The sequence below is a fragment of the Oncorhynchus nerka genome, linkage group LG12, assembly GCF_034236695.1.
Source record: "Oncorhynchus nerka isolate Pitt River linkage group LG12, Oner_Uvic_2.0, whole genome shotgun sequence".
NCBI lineage: Eukaryota > Metazoa > Chordata > Actinopteri > Salmoniformes > Salmonidae > Oncorhynchus > Oncorhynchus nerka.
The window spans coordinates 1,832,723-1,853,739 of record NC_088407.1 but is presented as its reverse complement, the minus strand read 5'-3'; the positions used below and the strand labels follow the sequence as shown (position 1 = coordinate 1,853,739).

The 21,017-nt window shown below is 40.9% G+C and overlaps 1 protein-coding gene and 1 long non-coding RNA gene across 2 annotated transcripts in view; one reads left to right on the top strand and one right to left on the bottom strand.

Annotated features, from left to right (window-relative positions):
* Positions 1-21,017, bottom strand: part of LOC115126308 (myelin-oligodendrocyte glycoprotein-like) — a 264,366-nt gene that overhangs the window by 128,252 nt on the left and 115,097 nt on the right. The gene's annotated exons all lie outside the window — the stretch shown is intronic.
* Positions 3,529-11,302, top strand: LOC135574216 (uncharacterized). The gene is made up of 2 exons (XR_010465239.1): positions 3,529-3,562; positions 10,090-11,302. It is a non-coding gene; the product is annotated as an uncharacterized LOC135574216 (long non-coding RNA).

Here is a 21,017-nt window from a genome sequence, read left to right as displayed (position 1 = left end):
CATAACTATAGAGAGACTATAACTATAGAGGTGAGTTACTATAGAGAGACTATAACTATATAGAGAGGCTATAACTATAGAGCTGAGTTACTATAGAGTGACTATAACTATAGAGACTATAACTATAGAGCTGAGTTACTATAGCGAGACTATAACTATAGAGAGACTATAACTATGGAGCTGAGTTACTATAGAGAGATTATAACTATATAGAGACTATAGCTATAGAGCCTATAACTATAGAGCTGAGTTACTATAGAGAGACTATAACTATATAGAGACTATAACTATAGAGAGACTATAAATATAGAGCTGAGTAACTATAGAGCATCGATAGAGAGACTAACTATATAGAGACTATATCTATAGAGCTGAATTACTACAGAGAGACTATATCTATAGAGCTGAGTTACTATAGAGAGATTATAACTATGGAGAGACTATAACTATAGAGCTGAGTTACTACAGAGAGACTATACGTATAGAGAGACTATAACTATAGTGACTATAACTATAGAGCTGAGTAACTATAGAAGGACTATATCTATAGAGAGACTATCACTATAGAGACCATAACTATAGAGCTGAGTTACTATAGAGAGACTATATCTATAGAGAGGCTATAACTATAGAGAGACTATATCTATAGAGAGACTATATCTATAGAGAGACTATAAATATAGAGAGGCTATAACTATAGAGAGACTATATCTATAGAGAGACTATAACTATAGACACTATAACTATAGAACTGAGTAACTATGGAGAGACTATAACTATAGAGAGACTATAAGTATAGAGAGACTATAACTATAGAGCTGAGATACTATAGAGACTATAACTATAGAGCTGAGTTACTATAAAGAGACTATAACTATAGAGCTGAGTAACTATAGAAGGACTATATCTATAGAGAGACTATCACTATAGAGCTGAGTAACTATAGAGAGACTATATCTATAGAGAGACTATAACTATAGACTATAACTATAGAGCTGAGTTACTATAGAGAGACTATATATATAGACAGACTATAACTATAGAGACCATAACTATAGAGCTGAGTTACTATAGAGAGACTATATATATAGACAGACTATAACTATAGACTATAACTATAGAGCTGAGTTACTATAGAGAGACAATAACTATAGAGACTAACTATAGAGCTGAGTTACTGTAGAGAGACTATAACTATAGAGACTATAACTATAGAGCTGAGCTACTATAGAGAGACTATAACTATAGAGAGACTATAACTATAGAGCTGAGTTAATATGGAGAGACTATAACTATAGAGCTGAGCTACTATAGAGAGACTATAACTATAGAGAGACTATAACTATAGAGAGACTATAAATATAAAGAAACTATAACTATAGAGCTGAGTTAATATGGAGAGACTATATCTATAGAGAGACTATAACTATAGATACTATAACTATAGAACTGAGTAACTATAGAGAGACTATATCTATAGAGAGACTATATCTATAGAGAGACTATAACTATAGAACTGAGTTACTATAAAGAGACTATAACTATAGAGCTGAGTTACTATAAAGAGACTATAACTATAGACACTATAACTATAGAGCTGAGTTACTATAAAGAGACTATAACTATTAGACACTATAACTATAGAGCTGAGTAACTATAGAGAGACTATATCTATAGAACTGAGTAACTATAGAGAGACTATAACTATAGAGCTGAGTTACTATAGAGAGACTATAACTATAGAGCTGAGTTACTATAGAGATACTATAACTATAGAGCTGGGTTACTATAGAGAGACTATAACTATAGAGAGACTATAACTATAGAGCTGAGTTACTATAAAGAGACTATAACTATTAGACACTATAACTATAGAGCTGAGTAACTATAGAGAGACTATATCTATAGAACTGAGTAACTATAGAGAGACGACACTATAGAGCTGAGTTACTATAGAGATACTATAACTATAGAGCTGAGTTACTATAGAGAGACTATAACTATAGAGCTGAGTTACTATAGAGAGACTATAACTATAGAGCTGAGTTACTATAGAGAGACTATAACTATAGAGAGACTATAACTATAGAGCTGAGTAACTATAGAGAGACTATAACTATAGAGCTGAGTAACTATAGAGAGACTATAACTATAGAGCTGAGTTACTATAGAGAGACTATAACTATAGAGCTGAGTTACTATAGAGAGACTATAACTATAGAGACTATAACTATAGAGCTGAGTTACTATAGAGAGACTATAACTATAGAGCTGAGTTACTATAGAGAGACTATAACTATAGAGACTATATCTATAGAGCTGAGTTACTATAGAGAGACTATAACTATAGAGCTGAGTAACTATAGAGAGACTATAGAGCTGAGTTACTATAGAGAGACTATAACTATAGAGCTGAGTAACTATAGAGAGACTATATCTATAGAGCTGAGTTACTATAGAGAGACTATAACTATAGAGCTGAGTTACTATAGAGAGACTATAACTATAGAGCTGAGTAACTATAGAGAGACTATAACTATATAGAGAGGCTATAACTATAGAGCTGAGTTACTATAGAGAGACTATAACTATAGAGAGACTATAACTATAGAGAGACTATAACTATAGAGCTGAGTTACTATAGAGAGACTATAACTATAGAGAGACTATAACTATAGAGCTGAGTTACTATAAAGAGACTATAACTATAGAGAGACTATAACTATAGAGCTGAGTTACTATAGAGAGACTATAACTATAGAGACTATAACTATAGAGCTGAGTTACTATAGAGAGACTATATCTATAGACAGACTGTAACTATAGAGACTATAACTATAGAGAGACTATAACTATAGAGCTGAGTTACTATAAAGAGACTATAACTATAGAGAGACTATAACTATAGAGCTGAGTAACTATAGAGAGACTATAACTATAGAGAGACTATAACTATAGAGAGACTATAACTATAGAGAGACTATAACTATAGAGCTGAGTTACTATAGAGAGACTATAACTATAGAGAGACTATAACTATAGAGCTGAGTTACTATAAAGAGACTATAACTATAGAGAGACTATAACTATAGAGCTGAGTAACTATAGAGAGACTATAACTATAGAGAGACTATAACTATAGAGAGACTATAACTATAGAGAGACTATAACTATAGAGAGACTATAACTATAGAGCTGAGTTACTATAGAGAGACTATAACTATAGAGAGACTATAACTATAGAGCTGAGTTACTATAAAGAGACTATAACTATAGAGAGACTATAACTATAGAGCTGAGTTACTATAGAGAGACTATAACTATAGAGACTATAACTATAGAGCTGAGTTACTATAGAGAGACTATATCTATAGACAGACTGTAACTATAGAGACTATAACTATAGAGCTGAGTTAATATATATTTTACTATACAGAGATTATAACTAAGAGAAAATCACCTGATAAACGTGTCAGTCAGTTCTCTATAATCCACTTTCAGTAGTTCTTTACTTTCAGGATTATCAACCAAGACTCTCTTATGTCCAGTACCTGATCATCAGGTATATCAACCAGACCACAGGACTGATGTCTCCTGTTACAGACTCTCTGATGTCCAGTACCTGATAATCAGGGGTAGGAACTGGGTAGAGAGGAACCAGGCTCTGAGGGGTGACCAGTCCTCTACTGGCTGTACTGGGTAGAGAGGAACCAGGCTCTGAGGGGTGACCAGTCCTCTACTGGCTGTACTGGGTAGAGAGGATCCAGGATCTGAGGGGTGACCAGTCCTCTACTGGCTGTACTGGGTAGACCAGAGGAACCAGGCTCTGAGGGGTGACCAGTCCTCTACTGGCTGTACTGGGTAGAGAGGAACCAGGCTCTGAGGGGTGACCAGTCCTCTACTGGCTGTACTGGGTAGACCAGAGGAACCAGGCTCTGAGGGGTGACCAGTCCTCTACTGGCTGTACTGGGTAGACCAGAGGAACCAGGCTCTGAGGGGTGACCAGTCCTCTACTGGCTGTACTGGGTAGAGAGGAACCAGGCTCTGAGGAGGTACCAGCTGGGTTTGATAATAACATTTAGGTTTTAGAAGGTGTCAACATGTCTTGTAATTATCTGTTTTTTATTAACAGAATCAAATGCGGAGCAATACATTAACATCCGTAAGTAGTCTTGTCTGTCTGTGTGTCTATGTACCTGTCTGTCTTTCTTATGTACCTGTCTGTCTGTCTATGTACCTGTCTGTCTGTCTATATTCCTGTCTGTCTGTCTGTCTGTCTGTCTGTTTGTCTATGTTCCTGTCTGTCTGTTTGTCTATGTTCCTGTCTGTCTGTCTGGCTATGTTCCTGTCTGTCTGTCTGTCTGTCTGTCTGTCTGTGTTCCTGTCTGTCTGTCTATGTTCCTGTCTGTCTGTCTTCCTGTGTTCCTGTCTGTCTGTCTGTCTATGTTCCTGTCTGTCTCTCTTGCTGTGTTCCTGTCTGTGTGTTTTTTTGTTCCTGTCTGTCTGTCTGTCTGTCTGTCTGTCTGTCTGTCTATGTACCCGTCTGTCTGTCTGTGTTCATATCTGTCTGTACCTGTCTGTCTGTCTATGTGCCTGTCTTGCTGTGTTCCTGTCTGTCCGTCCTTCTGTGTTCCTATCTGTCTGTGTTCCTGTCTGTCTGTCTGTCTGTGTTCCTGTCTGTCTGTCTGTCTATGTACCCGTCTGTCTGTCTGTGTTCCTATCTGTCTGTGTTCCTGTCTGTCTGTCTGTCTGTGTTCCTATCTGTCTGTGTTCCTGTCTGTCTGTCTGTCTGTCTGTCTGTGTTCCTGTCTGTCTGTCTGTCTATGTACCCGTCTGTCTGTCTGTCTGTGTTCCTGTCTGTCTGTCTGTCTGTGTTCCTGTCTGTCTGTCTGTCTGTCTGTCTGTCTGTCTGTGTTCCTGTCTGTCTGTCTGTCTGTGTTCCTGTCTGTCTGTCTGTCTGTCTTGCTGTGTTCCTGTCTGTCTGTCCTTCAATGTTCCTGTCTGTCTGCCTGTCTATGTTCCTGTCTGTCTGTCTGTGTTCCTGTCTGTCTGTTTATGTTCCTGTCTGTCTGTCTGTCTGTCTGTCTGTCTGTGTTCCTGTCTGTCTGTCTGTCTGTGTTCCTGTCTGTCTGTCTGTCTGTGTTCCTGTCTGTCTGTCTGTCTGTCTTGCTGTGTTCCTGTCTGTCTGCCTGTCTATGTTCCTGTCTGTCTGTCTGTGTTCCTGTCTGTCTGTTTATGTTCCTGTCTGTCTGTCTATGTTCCTGTCTGTCTGTCTGTCTGTGTTCCTGTCTGTCTGTCTATGTTCCTGTCTGTCTGTTCCTGTCTCTCTGTCTGTCTATGTTCCTGTCTGTCTGTGTTCCTGTCTGTCTGTCTGTGTTCCTGCCTGTCTGTCTATGTTCCTGTCTGTCTGTCTGTGTTCCTGTCTGTCTGTCTGTCTGTCTGTCTGTGTTCCTGTCTGTCTGTCTGTCTGTCTGTCTGTCTGTCTGTCTGTGTTCCTGTCTGTCTGTCTATGTTCCTGTCTGTCTGTCTATGTTCCTGTCTGTCTGTCTATTTTCCTGTCTGTCTGTCTGTCTGTCTGTGTTCCTGTCTGTCTGTCTGTCTGTCTATGTTTCTGTCTGTCTGTCTATATTCCTGTCTGTCTGTCTGTGTTCCTGTCTGTCTGTCTGTGTGTGTTCCTGTATGTCTGTCTGTGTTCCTGTCTGTGTTCCTGTCTGTCTGTCTGTCTGTTTTCCTGTCTATGTTCCTGTCTGTCTGTCAATGTTCCTGTCTGTCTATCTGTGTGCCTGTCTGTCTTTCTATATTCCTGTCTCTGTTCCTGTCTGTCTGTCTGTGTTCCTGTCTGACTGTCTGTCTGTGTTCCTGTCCGTCTGTGTTCCTGTCCGTCTGTGTTCCTGTCTGTCTGTTCCTGTCTCTCTGTCTGTCTGTGTTCCTGTCTGTCTGTCTGTCTCTCTGTCTATCTGTGTTCCTGTCTGTCTGTCTGTGGTCCTTTTCTGTCTGTCTGTGTTCCTGTCTATGTTCCTGTCTGTCTATGTTCTGTCTGTCTGTCTGTCTGTCTATGTACCCGTCTGTCTGTCTGTGTTCCTGTCTGTGTTCTTATCTGTCTGTACCTGTCTGTCTGTCTATGTACCTGTCTATGTTCCTGTCTGTCTGTCTGTCTGTCTGTCTGTCTGTGTTCCTGTCTGTCTGTCTATGTTCCTGTCTGTCTGTTCCTGTCCTTCTGTGTTCCTATCTGTCTGTCTGTCTGTCTGTCTGTCTGTCTGTCTGTCTGTCTGTCTGTCTGTCTGTGTTCCTGTCTGCCTGTTCCTGTCTGTCTGTCTGTGTTCCTGTCTGTCTGTGTTCCTGTCTGTGTTCCTGTCTCTGACTGTCTATGTTCCTGTCTGTCTGTCTGTCTGTCTGTCTGTCTGTCTGTCTGTCTGTCTGTCTGTCTGTCTGTCTGTCTGTGTTCCTGTCTCTGACTGTCTATGTTCCTGTCTGTCTGTCTCTGTCTGTCTGTCTGTCTGTTTATGTTCCTGTCTGTCTGTCTATGTTTCTGTCTGTCTGTCTGTGTGCCTGTCTGTCTTTCTATATTTCTGTCTCTGTTCCTGTCTGTCTGTCTGTCTGTCTGTCTGTCTGTCTGTCTGTCTGTCTGTCTGTCTGTCTGTCTGTCTGTCTGTGTTCCTGTCTGTCTGTTCCTGTCTGTCTGTCTCTCTGTCTATCTGTGTTCCTGTCTGTCTGTCTGTGTTCCTGTCTGTCTGTCTGTGGTCCTTTTCTGTCTGTCTGTCTGTCTGTCTGTCTGTCTGTCTATGTTCCTGTCTGTCTATGTTCCTGTCTGTCTGTCTGTCTGTCTGTGTTCCTGTCTGTCTGTTTTGTGATGAGTTTTTTTGTGATATTTCTCCCCTCTAGATGAACTTCAAGACCCTGGCTGGACAGCTGAGTAAGTGTTGTCTCTGTGTTTACTATATTCATGTAATTTTCAACATTATCAAAGGAAATAGAGGACATGTAGTCTGTCTTCATGTTCTAGTACCCATAATACATCATGTTTTATCTACTGTCTACAGAGGAGGTCAGAATAGAGAGGATGTAGTCTGTCTTCATGTTCTAGTACCCATAATACATCATGTTTTATCTACTGTCTACAGACGAGGTCAGAATAGAGAGGATGTAGTCTGTCTTCATGTTCTAGTACCCATAATACATCATGTTTTATCTACTGTCTACAGAGGAGGTCAGAATAGAGAGGATGTAGTCTGTCTTCATGTTCTAGTACCCATAATGCATCATGTTTTATCTACTGTCTACAGAGGAGGTCAGAATAGAGAGGATGTAGTCTGTCTTCATGTTCTAGTACCCATAATGCATCATGTTTTATCTAGTGTCATATATTATTATTATTAATATCATATATTACATGTTTCATTCTTCATTCTTCATTCTAAATCATCCTTTCTATCTTTAGGAGACAGAGACAACAAAACCAGGCTGAGAACTGACAAGATCTATAACTATATTTATATAATAATAATAATAAATAATAATATATAAACATATCTATAACTATAGAGAGACTATATCTATAGAGCTGAGTTACTATAGAGAGACTATAACTATAGAGACTATAACTATAGAGCTGAGTTACTATAGAGAGACTATAACTATAGAGCTGAGTTACTATAGAGAGACTATAACTATAGAGCTGAGTTACTATAGAGAGACTATAACTATAGAGAGACTATAAATATAAAGAGACTATAACTATAGAGCTGAGTTACAATAGAGAGACTATAACTATAGAGAGACTATAACTATGGAGAGACTATAACTATAGAGAGACTATAACTATAGAGCTGAGTTACTATAGAGAGACTATAACTATAGAGCTGAGTTACTATAGAGAGACTATAACTATAGAGCTGAGTTACTATAGAGAGACTATAACTATAGAGAGACTATAACTATAGAGAGACTATAACTATAGAGAGACTATAAATATAAAGAGACTATAACTATAGAGCTGAGTTACAATAGAGAGACTATAACTATAGAGAGACTATAACTATGGAGAGACTATAACTATAGAGAGACTATAACTATAGAGCTGAGTTACTATAGAGAGACTATAACTATAGAGAGACTATAACTATAGAGAGACTATAAATATAAAGAGACTATAACTATAGAGCTGAGTTACTATAGAGAGACTATAACTATAGAGCTGAGTTACTATAGAGAGACTATAACTATAGAGAGACTATAACTATAGAGAGACTATAACTATAGAGAGACTATAACTATAGAGCTGAGTTACTATAGAGTGACTATAACTATAGAGAGACGACACTATAGAGCTGAGTTACTATAGAGAGACTATAACTATAGAGCTGAGTTACTATAGAGAGACTATAACTATAGAGAGACTATAACTATGGAGCTGAGTTACTATAGCGAGACTATAACTATAGAGCTGAGTTACTATAGAGAGACTATACCTATAGAGCTGAGTTACTATAGAGAGACTATAACTATAGAGCTGAGTTACTATAGAGAGACTATAACTATAGAGAGACTAACTATAGAGCTGAGTAACTATAGAGAGACTATAACTATGGAGCTGAGTTACTATAGCGAGACTATAACTATAGAGCTGAGTTACTATAGAGAGACTATAACTATAGAGCTGAGTTACTATAGAGAGACTATAACTATAGAGCTGAGTTACTATAGAGAGACTATAACTATAGAGCTGAGTTACTATAGAGAGACTATAACTATAGAGCTGAGTTACTATAGAGAGACTATAACTATAGAGAGACTATAACTATAGAGAGACTATAACTATAGAGAGACTATAACTATAGAGACTATAACTATAGAGAGACTATAACTATAGAGAGACTATAACTATAGAGAGACTATAACTATAGAGAGACTATAACTATAGAGACTATAACTATAGAGAGACTATAACTATAGAGAGACTATAACTATAGAGAGACTATAACTATAGAGACTATAACTATAAAACTGAGTTACTATAGAGAGACTATAACTATAGAGAGACTATAACTATAGAGACTATAACTATAGAGAGACTATAACTATAGAGACTATAACTATGGAGAGACTATAACTATAGAGAGACTATAACTATAGAGACTATAACAATGGAGAGACTATAAGAGAAGCTATAACTATTGAGCTGAGTTACTATAGAGAGACTATAACTATAGAGACTATAACTATAGAGAGACTATACCTACAGAGAGACTATAACTATAGAGACTATAACTATAGAGACTATAACTATAGAGACTATAGAGACTATAACTATAGAGACTATAACTATAGAGCTGAGTTGCTATAGAGAGACTATAACTATAGAGACTATAACTATAGAGACTATAACTATAGAGAGACTATAACTATAGAGCTGAGTTACTATAGAGAGACTATAACTATATAGAGACGATAACTATAGAGAGACTATAACTATAGAGACTATAACTATAGAGCTGAGTTACTATAGAGAGACTATAACTATAGAGAGACTATAACTATAGAGCTGAGTTACTATAGAGAGACTATAACTATAGAGCTGAGTTACTATAGAGAGACTATAACTATAGAGACTATAACTATAGAGAGACTATAACTATAGAGAGACGATAACTATAGAGAGACTATAACTATAGAGACTATAACTATAGAGCTGAGTTACTATAGAGAGACTATAACTATAGAGCTGGTTTACTATAGAGAGACTATAACTAGAGAGACTATAACTATAGAGCTGAGTTACTATAGAGAGACTATAACTATAGAGCTGCGTTACTATAGAGAGACTATAACTATAGAGAGACTATAAGTATAGAGAGACTATAACTATAGAGCTGAGCTACTATAGAGAGACTATAACTATAGAGAGAGACGATAACTATAGAGCTGAGTTACTATAGAGAGACTATAACTTTCTATAAAGACCTAACCACCTAACAAAGCTGAGTTTCTGAGTATATAACTGAGTGATATGAATCTTGGTAAGACAAAGTCATCTGATAAACGTGTTAGTCAGTTCTCTATAATCCACTTTCAGTAGTTCTTTACTTTCAGGTATATCAACCAGACCACAGGACTAATGTCTCCTGTTACAAGACTCTCTTATGTCCAGTACCTGATCATCAGGTATATCAACCAGACCACAGGACTAATGTCTCCTGTTACAAGACTCTCTTATGTCCAGTACCTGATCATCAGGTATATCAACCAGACCACAGGACTAATGTCTCCTGTTACAGACTCTCTTATGTCCAGTACCTGATCGTCAGGTATATCAACCAGACCACAGGACTAATGTCTCCTGTTACAGACTCTCTTATGTCCAGTACCTGATCGTCAGGTATATCAACCAGACCACAGGACTAATGTCTTAAGGGCTTATGAGTGAAAACCTCCTTCCATCGTAGCTTCAACCTGTCAGCTTCTGTGAATGTTTATATTGTAGCTTCATGTTAATGTGCCAGTTTTTTATTTGACTTGTTTAAGTGTTTAATGTTGCTCTACTTGTTTAGTGTCACCTTGATTATATACAGAGGGGTCAAATTATTGACACTGAGCTGAAGATCATGACTATATTAAATAAATAAATAAAGTACTGACCTATTGTATGCTCAAAATAAATTGTAAATTATAATATTTTAAACTAATACAATTGCTCAGAGAAATATATTTTTGTGAAATGATTTTTGTTGTAAAAGGTTAGGGGTCAAAAATGATTGACAGCCCTGAATCTTCAGGAGTGTGATGTCGTCATTACTATGAATATAGATACTGACCTTCTGACTAGTTTATTACTCTTTAGGGGGGTCAATCATTTAGAAAATAAATACTACTTGTTAAACTAAATATTTGAATCAGATCAATCGTATTAATATAAAATAATATAATTGACATGTTGTTGAGCAGATGATAGAGCTCAGTATTTAAATTATTTATTTATACAGTCATTATCTTTATCAAGGGTGTCTATAATTCCAGACCAACTGTATCTTATATATTGATCATGTATATACAGTCATTATTATCTTTATCAAGGGTGTCTATAATTCCAGACCCCACTGTATCTTATATATTGATCATGTATATACAGTTGAATGGTGTTTTCCATGTATTGATTTCTTGTTTTAATAAACTGCGACATCATTGTGTGAGAATGTGACTCCAGTGTAATGTTTCAAAATTGTTAAAAGTTAGTAGGTAGTGTTACTGTTTCCTTGGTGACCTGTGTTGTGGAAATATAAAATAAACAATATAAATATAATACGAATCCAGTCTTCACTTAGTCATTCATACATCAATTGTCTTAAATTATTTATTTATTACTAACTAAGTAATTCAAAGAAATGCATAAACAAACAAAGTAAATATAGTTACAAGAAATGATAGGAGAATAGGCGGCTTGTTAGACAAAAGGGGTCGACTAAGAAGTTACTACAGAGTTAATTATAACAATTGAAATGCTAATCCTTTACACATGAACGCTCACTCATTAGGGAACAATTGCAATCAATATATATATTTACGCTCAGTGTGTCGTCTTGATCGCTTTTGAAAAGTTTGTTTCTGTTGGAGAGTTTCCGTCCTGAAATCTCTCTCATGAGAAGTCTCTCTGTCTTTCATGAGAAGTCTCTCTCTCTGTCTCTCTCTCTCTCTGTTAATTATCAATTGAAATCTCTCTCTCAGAGTTAATTATCTGTCTTTCTCTCAGAGTTAATTATCTGAAATCTAATAATCTCTCTCTCTGTCTCTCTCTCTGTCTCTCTCTCTCTCTCTCTCTCTCTCTCTCTCCCTTCTCTCTGTCGTGGTTAGAGTGGATAGTTCAGAGTGACATTCATTCGTGTTGTTGTAGAATGGATGTTTGTCGTTCTTCACGTTCAATGTTACCAAATTCCTAGCTGCAGACTAGTAATTAACATCAAAGACTTGTTCTTATTCTGTCGGTATCGATAGTCTAAGAGTTTAACCATGTGGTATGGTTAAAATATTCCACAACCTTTAGCCATCTCGTAATTGAGGTAAGCTTGGTCTGGTGATAATTTCTCAAAGTTGGGTTTTATTCAGAATTTCAGAAAATGGGCTGTCCCAGGATGTCTGACTCTAACGGTCCTCTGATTTAGTTCAAATCAAATTTTCCTTCAACTTGGATTTTCCTTCATTAACAGTCCAAAATCATATTACACAATTTTACAAACAGTATCATACTCACTCATTCATCTTCTACAACAATTAGATGTAAACCTCATATCTGAGGCTATTATATAAACAGCATTATGGTAATGTGGCCAAACCGTCTCCCATGAGCTTCCCCAAGTTGTAACAAACAGACCAGTTCGTAGCTGGTAGATTCTTCACCGATCTTTTATACTTTCCCCGGAACATGAAATGTGTTCGTACTAAACAACCCCGTAGCACTCACTTCCGTCATCTTGAAGTGCTTTGAGAGACTAGTCAAGGACCATCTCACCTCCACCCTACCTGACACTCTAGACCCACTCCAATTTGCTTACCACCCCAATAGGTCCACAGACGACGCAATCGCAACCACACTGCACACTGCCCTAACCCATCTGAACAAGAGGAATACCTATGTGAGAATGCTGTTCATCGACTACAGCTCAGCATTTAACACCATAGTACCCTCCAAACTCGTCATCAAGCTCGAGACCCTGGGTCTCAACCCCGCCCTGTGCAACTGGGTACTAGACTTCCTGACGGGCCACCCCCAGGTGGTGAGGGTAGGTAACAACATCACCCCGCTGATCCTCAACACTGGGGCCCCACAAGGGTGCGTTCTGAGCCCTCTTCTGTACTCCCTGTTCACCCACGACTGCGTGGCCATGCACACCTCCAACTCAATCATCAAGTTTGCCGACGACACTACAGTGGTAGGCTTGATTACCAACAACAATGAGACGGCCTACAGGGAGGAGGTGAGGGCCCTCGGAGTGTGGTGTCAGGAAAATAACCTCACTCGACGTCAACAAAACAAAGGAGATGATTGAAAACAGCAGAGGGAGCACCCCCTATCCATAGGACAGTAGTGGAGAGGGTAGTACGTTTTAAGTTCCTCGGCGTACACATCACGGACAAACTGAATTAGTCCACCTACACAGACAGCGTGGTGAAGAAGGTGAAACAGCGCCTCTTCAACCTCAGGAGGCTGAAGAAATTCGGCTTGTCACCGAAAACACTCACAAACTTTTACAGATGCACAATCGAGAGCATCCTGTCGGGCTGTATCACCACCTGGTACAGCAACTGCTCCGCCCACAACCGTAAGGCTCTCCAAAGGGTAGTGAGGTCTGCACAACGCATCACCGGGGGCAAGCTACCTGCCCTCCAGGACACCTACACCACCCGATGTCACAGGAAGGCCATAAAGATCATCAAGGACAACAACCACCCGAGCCACTGCCTGTTCACCCCGCTATCATCCAGAAGGCGAGGTCAGTACAGGTGCATCAAAGCTGGGACCGAGAGACTGAAAAACAGCTTCTATCTCAAGGCCATCAGACTGTTAAACAGTCACCACTAACATTGAGTGGCTGCTGCCAACACACTGACACTGACTCAACTCCAGCCACTTTAATAATGGGAATTGATGGAAATTGATGTAAAAATATATCACTAGCCACTTTAAACAATGCTACCTAATATAATGTTTACATACCCTACATTATTCATCTCATATGTATACGTATTTACTGTACTCTATATCATCTACTGCATCTTTATGTAATACATGTATCACTAGCCACTTTAAACTATGCCACTTTGTTTACATACCCTACATTACTCATCTCGTATGTATATACTGTGCTCTATACCATCTACTGCATCTTGCCTATGCCGTTCTGTACCATCACTCATTCATATATCTGTGTATAAGGTAGAAGTTGTGGAATTGTTAGGTTAGATTACTCGTTGGTTATTACTGCATTGTCGGAACTAGAAGCACAAGCATTTCGCTACACTCGCATTAACATCTGCTAACCATGTGTATGTGACCAATAACATCTACTAACCATGTGTATGTAACCATTAACATCTGCTAACCATGTGTATGTGACCAATAACATCTGCTAACCATGTGTATGTGACCATTAACATCTGCTAACCATGTGTATGTGACCAATAACATCTACTAACCATGTGTATGTAACCATTAACATCTGCTAACCATGTGTATGTGACCAATAACATCTGCTAACCATGTGTATGTGACCATTAACATCTGCTAACCATGTGTATGTGACCAATAACATCTGCTAGCCATGTGTATGTGACCATTAACATCTGCTAACCATGTGACCATTAACATCTGCTAACCATGTGTATGGGACCATTAACATCTGCTAACCATGTGTATGTGACCAATAACATCTGCTAACCATGTGGACGTGACCAATAACATCTGCTAACCATGTGTATGTGACCATTAACATCTGCTAACCATGTGACCATTAACATCTGCTAACCATGTGTATGTGACCAATAACATCTGCTAACCATGTGTATGTGACCATTACCATCTGCTAACCATGTGTATGTGACCATTACCATCTGTTAACCATGTGTATGTGACCATTAACATCTGCTAACCATGTGTATGTGACCATTAACATCTGCTAACCATGTGTATGTGACCAATAACATCTGCTAACCATGTGTATGTGACCATTAACATCTGCTAACCATGTGACCAATAACATCTGCTAACCATGTGTATGTGACCAATAACATCTGCTAACCATGTGACCAATAACATCTGCTAACCATGTGTATGTGACCATTAACATCTGCTAACCATGTGTATGTGACCATTAACATCTGCTAACCATGTGATCAATAACATCTGCTAACCATGTGTATGTGACCATTAACATCTGCTAACCATGTGTATGTGACCATTAACATCTGCTAACCATGTGACCAATAACATCTGCTAACCATGTGTATGTTACCAATAACATCTGCTAACCATGTGACCATTAACATCTGCTAACCATGTGTATGTGACCATTAACATCTGCTAACCATGTGTATGTGACCATTAACATCTGTTAACCATGTGACCATTAACATCTGCTAACCATGTGACCAATAACATCTGCTAACCATGTGACCAATAACATCTGCTAACCATGTGTATGTGACCAATAACATCTGTTAACCATGTGTATGTGACCAATACATTTGATTTGATCTTCCAAGCGTAGCTGTTCTGCGTAACAGGCCACCCATATCATGATGCAATACTTTGCTGTCTTGCTCGTCACATGCTGCCGAAAAGATAAAGTTCTGTGAGGTGGAAGAAATTCCTTTGTTCTCTATGAAAATGTACCGGCCTCTTATACTGTGTGGCCATGTGGCTGGGTCTCCTCCTCAGGAATTTATGACCTCTCTCTCACAGCAGCCTAGTTGTAGGGGGCTGGTATATATATATCCAAATAGGGCAACGTCATGACAGGAGTCACAATGTATTCCGCTACCAACCTCAGCATTTTACCATCCAGGTTGTCGGTACCAGGTGGTTTGTCCTTATCTACAGATAGCAACCATTTGTTCCACATCCATTTTCAAAGCTACAGTGTTTGTCTTTCATTATTTGGTCCATTATGAATATGAAGGCACAGAATTTCGTTGTTTATCTAAGTTACCGAAGTTGGCTTATCTTGTCAACAAAAAGTGATTAAAGTGGTTCCATGGTATCAAATACATCAAACGTGTAGCAGCCGGTCGTTGACTAAAGTGGTTGTCAATATCAAAGGGTTTTGTTATGAAGTCGAAGCCCACCTCCTCCCTCCCAAGGCCCGTTCTGTACCTCCTCCCCCAAGGCCCGTTCTGTACCTCCTCCCCCAAGGCCCGTTCTGTACCCCCAAGGCCCGTTCTGTACCCCCCCCCCAAGGCCCGTTCTGTACCTCCCCCAAGGCCCGTTCTGTACCTCCTCCCCCAAGGCCCGTTCTGTACCTCCTCCCCCAAGGCCCGTTCTGTACCCCCCACCCCCAAGGCCCGTTCTGTACCCCCCCAAGGCCCGTTCTGTACCTCCCCCCAAGGCCCGTTCTGTACCTCCTCCCCCAAGGCCCGTTCTGTACCTCCTCCCCCAAGGCCCGTTCTGTACCTCCCCCAAGGCCCGTTCTGTACCTCCTCCCCCAAGGCCCGTTCTGTACCTCCTCCCCCAAGGCCCGTTCTGTACCTCCTTCCCCCAAGGCCCGTTTTGTACCCCCCCAAGGCCCGTTCTGTACCCCCCGAAAGGCCCGTTCTGTACCTTGAAGCAGTTTCAGTTGCTTCAAATGCAGCATCCGAATGTTCCTCCCACATCAGACCAACAAGTATTTTTCACATCTTCGACATGACATTCATTGCAAAAAGTCTTGTATGATCGTTTATACACAATTTTAGGTCCAGTCTTTGGAACATTGGCTTTCAAGATATGGCTATTATATTATGATGTGTGGATATAGATTTAGAGCAGATTTCTGTAGTAAATATATGATCAATACAGGTGGATGATTTAGTTCCTGTTCTGTTTGTAAAGGACCTGGTAGGTTGACTGATAACTTTAACTAGAATCTAGGCACTGGTTACTTGCAGCTTCTTATTGAGTGGGCAGCTTGACTACAACCAGTCAATATTTAGGTCATCTAGAAAATATCTCTCTTTGTTGATATCACATATCTTTTCCAACATTTCACACATATAGTCTAAATACTGACTTTTGTCAAATGGTGGTCTATAGAAACTTCCTACACGGCTTTAAGTAGATGAACCTGTAGCCATATTACTTCCACATCATCTGACATGAGATCCTCTCTCAGCCTAACAGGAATATGACTTTGGACATACATGGCAACACCTCCTCCATTATAATTTATATCTTTCCTGTATATTCTATAACCATGTATAGAGAATGTTGTAGTCCTTCTTCAGTTCCTCAGATTGCTGAAAGCGAATGTTGTTAAATCCAACGTGAGTGACAATGGTGCCAATATTCGAATAGTTGTCTAGAACTGTGGGTAGAAGGGAGTAGATGTCTTGGATACGGGCACCTGGGTGACAGTGGACCTTGGTCAGATAGTTGTCTAGAACTGTGGGTAGAAGGGAGTAGATGTCTTGGATATGGGCGCCTGGGTGACAATGGACCTTGGTCAGGCTGCAGGCAGTCCAATATCTCTCACTATCAAGCTGCCCAATATGATGGTGGTGGTGATGGAATCCGATGGGGAAGGAAGAGGGGGTACAGAACGGGCCTGCCTTGGGCAGGGGGGAGGAGGTGGGCTTCTACTCATACCTGCCTGACTCACCGCACATGTACCAGAAGCAGCGGATGGTGTCAGAATCCTGGAGGAGACCTTGTTTCCTTTAGTCAGCGACCGGCTGAGCCCCTGGACGGCAGCTGGCTGTTGGTGATCAGGATCAGAGTGTGTCCGTCTCCAGTAAGCTGTTTAATATCTGGATCTGATCGTCCAGGATATATCACCAGACTGCCTTCCACCCAACCTCCTTTGCCTTGCCAGTGTCCAGTCTACCACTGGCTGCGGAGTTGAGCTTACCATATGTCCAGTGACTTGGAGCAGGTCAGTACCGCCCGACTCATCAACCCCTTGGCAGTAGGAGGCCTTCTGAACTTAAATGATGTGTTCCTGGTCTGCGTCAAAGTGCGTCAACGAGAAATGCTTGCCAAATAGTGTGATAGCCAGTCAGTGCTTGCCAAATAGTGTGATAGCCAGTCAGTGCTTGCCAAATAGTGTGATAGCCAGTCAGTGCTTGCCAAATAGTGTGATAGCCAGTCAGTGCTTGCCAAATAGTGTGATAGCCAGTCAGTGCTTGCCAAATAGTGTGATAGCCAGTCAGTGCTTGCCAAATAGTGTGATAGCCAGTCAGTGCTTGCCAAATAGTGTGATAGCCAGTCAGTGCTTGCCAAATAGTGTGATAGCCAGTCAGTGCTTGCCAAATAGTGAGATAGCCAGTCAGTGCTTGCCAAATAGTGTGATAGCCAGTCAGTGCTTGCCAAATAGTGTGATAGCCAGTCAGTGCTTGCCAAATAGTGAGATATCCAGTCAGTGCTTGCCAAATAGTGTGATAGCCAGTCAGTGCTTGCCAAATAGTGAGATATCCAGTCAGTGCTTGCCAAATAGTGAGATATCCAGTCAGTGCTTGCCAAATAGTGAGCCACTATTTCCCTCCAGCTATTAACCATTTATAAGTGCGTATAATATTGAACCCTTTTGTATCATCATGAAACCTTATTTTAAATGTTTGACAGTTAAACAATTATTATTTTCTCACTTTTTGATGCATTATCGCTCCGTCCCAGGAACAGAAGTGGTTTTCAGACCAACATGATGTGTCCCCACGTTTGAAGCCCTGATGATGCATTATCGCTCCGTCCCAGGAACAGAAGTGGTTTTCAGACCAACATGAAGTGTCCCCACGTTTGAAGCCCTGATGATGCATTATCGCTCCGTCCCAGGAACAGAAATGGTTTTCAGACCAACATGAAGTGTCCCCACGTTTGAAGCCCTGATGATGCATTATCGCTCCGTCCCAGGAACAGAAATGGTTTTCAGACCAACATGAAGTGTCCCCACGTTTGAAGCCCTGATGATGCATTATCGCTCCGTCCCAGGAACAGAAGTGGTTTTCAGACCAACATGATGTGTCCCCACGTTTGAAGCCCTGATGATGCATTATCGCTCCGTCCCAGGAACAGAAGTGGTTTTCAGACCAACATGATGTGTCCCCACGTTTGAAGCCCTGATGATGCATTATCGCTCCGTCCCAGGAACAGAAATGGTTTTCAGACCAACATGATGTGTCCCCACGTTTGAAGCCCTGATGATGCATTATCGCTCCGTCCCAGGAACAGAAATGGTTTTCAGACCAACATGATGTGTCCCCACGTTTGAAGCCCTGATGATGCATTATCGCTCCGTCCCAGGAACAGAAGTGGTTTTCAGACCAACATGAAGTGTCCCCACGTTTGAAGCCCTGATGATGCATTATCGCTCCGTCCCAGGAACAGAAATGGTTTTCAGACCAACATGATGTGTCCCCACGTTTGAAGCCCTGATGATGCATTATCGCTCCGTCCCAGGAACAGAAATGGTTTTCAGACCAACATGATGTGTCCCCACGTTTGAAGCCCTGATGATGCATTATCGCTCCGTCCCAGGAACAGAAGTGGTTTTCAGACCAACATGATGTGTCCCCACGTTTGAAGCCCTGATGATGCATTATCGCTCCGTCCCAGGAACAGAAGTGGTTTTCAGACCAACATGATGTGTCCCCACGTTTGAAGCCCTGATGATGCATTATCGCTCCGTCCCAGGAACAGAAGTGGTTTTCAGACCAACATGATGTGTCCCCACGTTTGAAGCCCTGATGATGCATTATCGCTCCGTCCCAGGAACAGAAGTGGTTTTCAGACCAACATGAAGTGTCCCCACGTTTGAAGCCCTGATGATGCATTATCGCTCCGTCCCAGGAACAGAAGTGGTTTTCAGACCAACATGAAGTGTCCCCACGTTTGAAGCCCTGATGATGCATTATCGCTCCGTCCCCAGGAACAGAAGTGGTTTTCAGACCAACATGAAGTGTCCCCACGTTTGAAGCCCTGATGATGCATTATCGCTCCGTCCCAGGAACAGAAATGGTTTTCAGACCAACATGAAGTGTCCCCACGTTTGAAGCCCTGATGATGCATTATCACTCCGTCCCAGGAACAGAAATGGTTTTCAGACCAACATGAAGTGTCCCCACGTTTGAAGCCCTGATGATGCATTATCGCTCCGTCCCAGGAACAGAAATGGTTTTCAGACCAACATGAAGTGTCCCCACGTTTGAAGCCCTGATGATGCATTATCGCTCCGTCCCAGGAACAGAAGTGGTTTTCAGACCAACATGAAGTGTCCCCACGTTTGAAGCCCTGATGATGCATTATCGCTCCGTCCCAGGAACAGAAGTGGTTTTCAGACCAACATGATGTGTCCCCACGTTTGAAGCCCTGATGATGCATTATCGCTCCGTCCCAGGAACAGAAGTGGTTTTCAGACCAACATGATGTGTCCCCACGTTTGAAGCCCTGATGATGCATTATCGCTCCGTCCCAGGAACAGAAATGGTTTTCAGACCAACATGAAGTGTCCCCACGTTTGAAGCCCTGATGATGCATTATCGCTCCGTCCCAGGAACAGAAATGGTTTTCAGACCAACATGAAGTGTCCCCACGTTTGAAGCCCTGATGATGCATTATCGCTCCGTCCCAGGAACAGAAATGGTTTTCAGACCAACATGAAGTGTCCCCACGTTTGAAGCCCTGATGATGCATTATCGCTCCGTCCCAGGAACAGAAATGGTTTTCAGACCAACATGATGTGTCCCCACGTTTGAAGCCCTGATGATGCATTATCGCTCCGTCCCAGGAACAGAAGTGGTTTTCAGACCAACATGATGTGTCCCCACGTTTGAAGCCCTGATGATGCATTATCGCTCCGTCCCAGGAACAGAAGTGGTTTTCAGACCAACATGAAGTGTCCCCACGTTTGAAGCCCTGATGATGCATTATCGCTCCGTCCCAGGAACAGAAGTGGTTTTCAGACCAACATGAAGTGTCCCCACGTTTGAAGCCCTGATGATGCATTATCGCTCCGTCCCAGGAACAGAAGTGGTTTTCAGACCAACATGAAGTGTCCCCACGTTTGAAGCCCTGATGATGCATTATCGCTCCGTCCCAGGAACAGAAATGGTTTTCAGACCAACATGATGTGTCCCCACGTTTGAAGCCCTGATGATGCATTATCGCTCCGTCCCAGGAACAGAAATGGTTTTCAGACCAACATGAAGTGTCCCCACGTTTGAAGCCCTGATGATGCATTATCGCTCCGTCCCAGGAACAGAAGTGGTTTTCAGACCAACATGATGTGTCCCCACGTTTGAAGCCCTGATGATGCATTATCGCTCCGTCCCAGGAACAGAAGTGG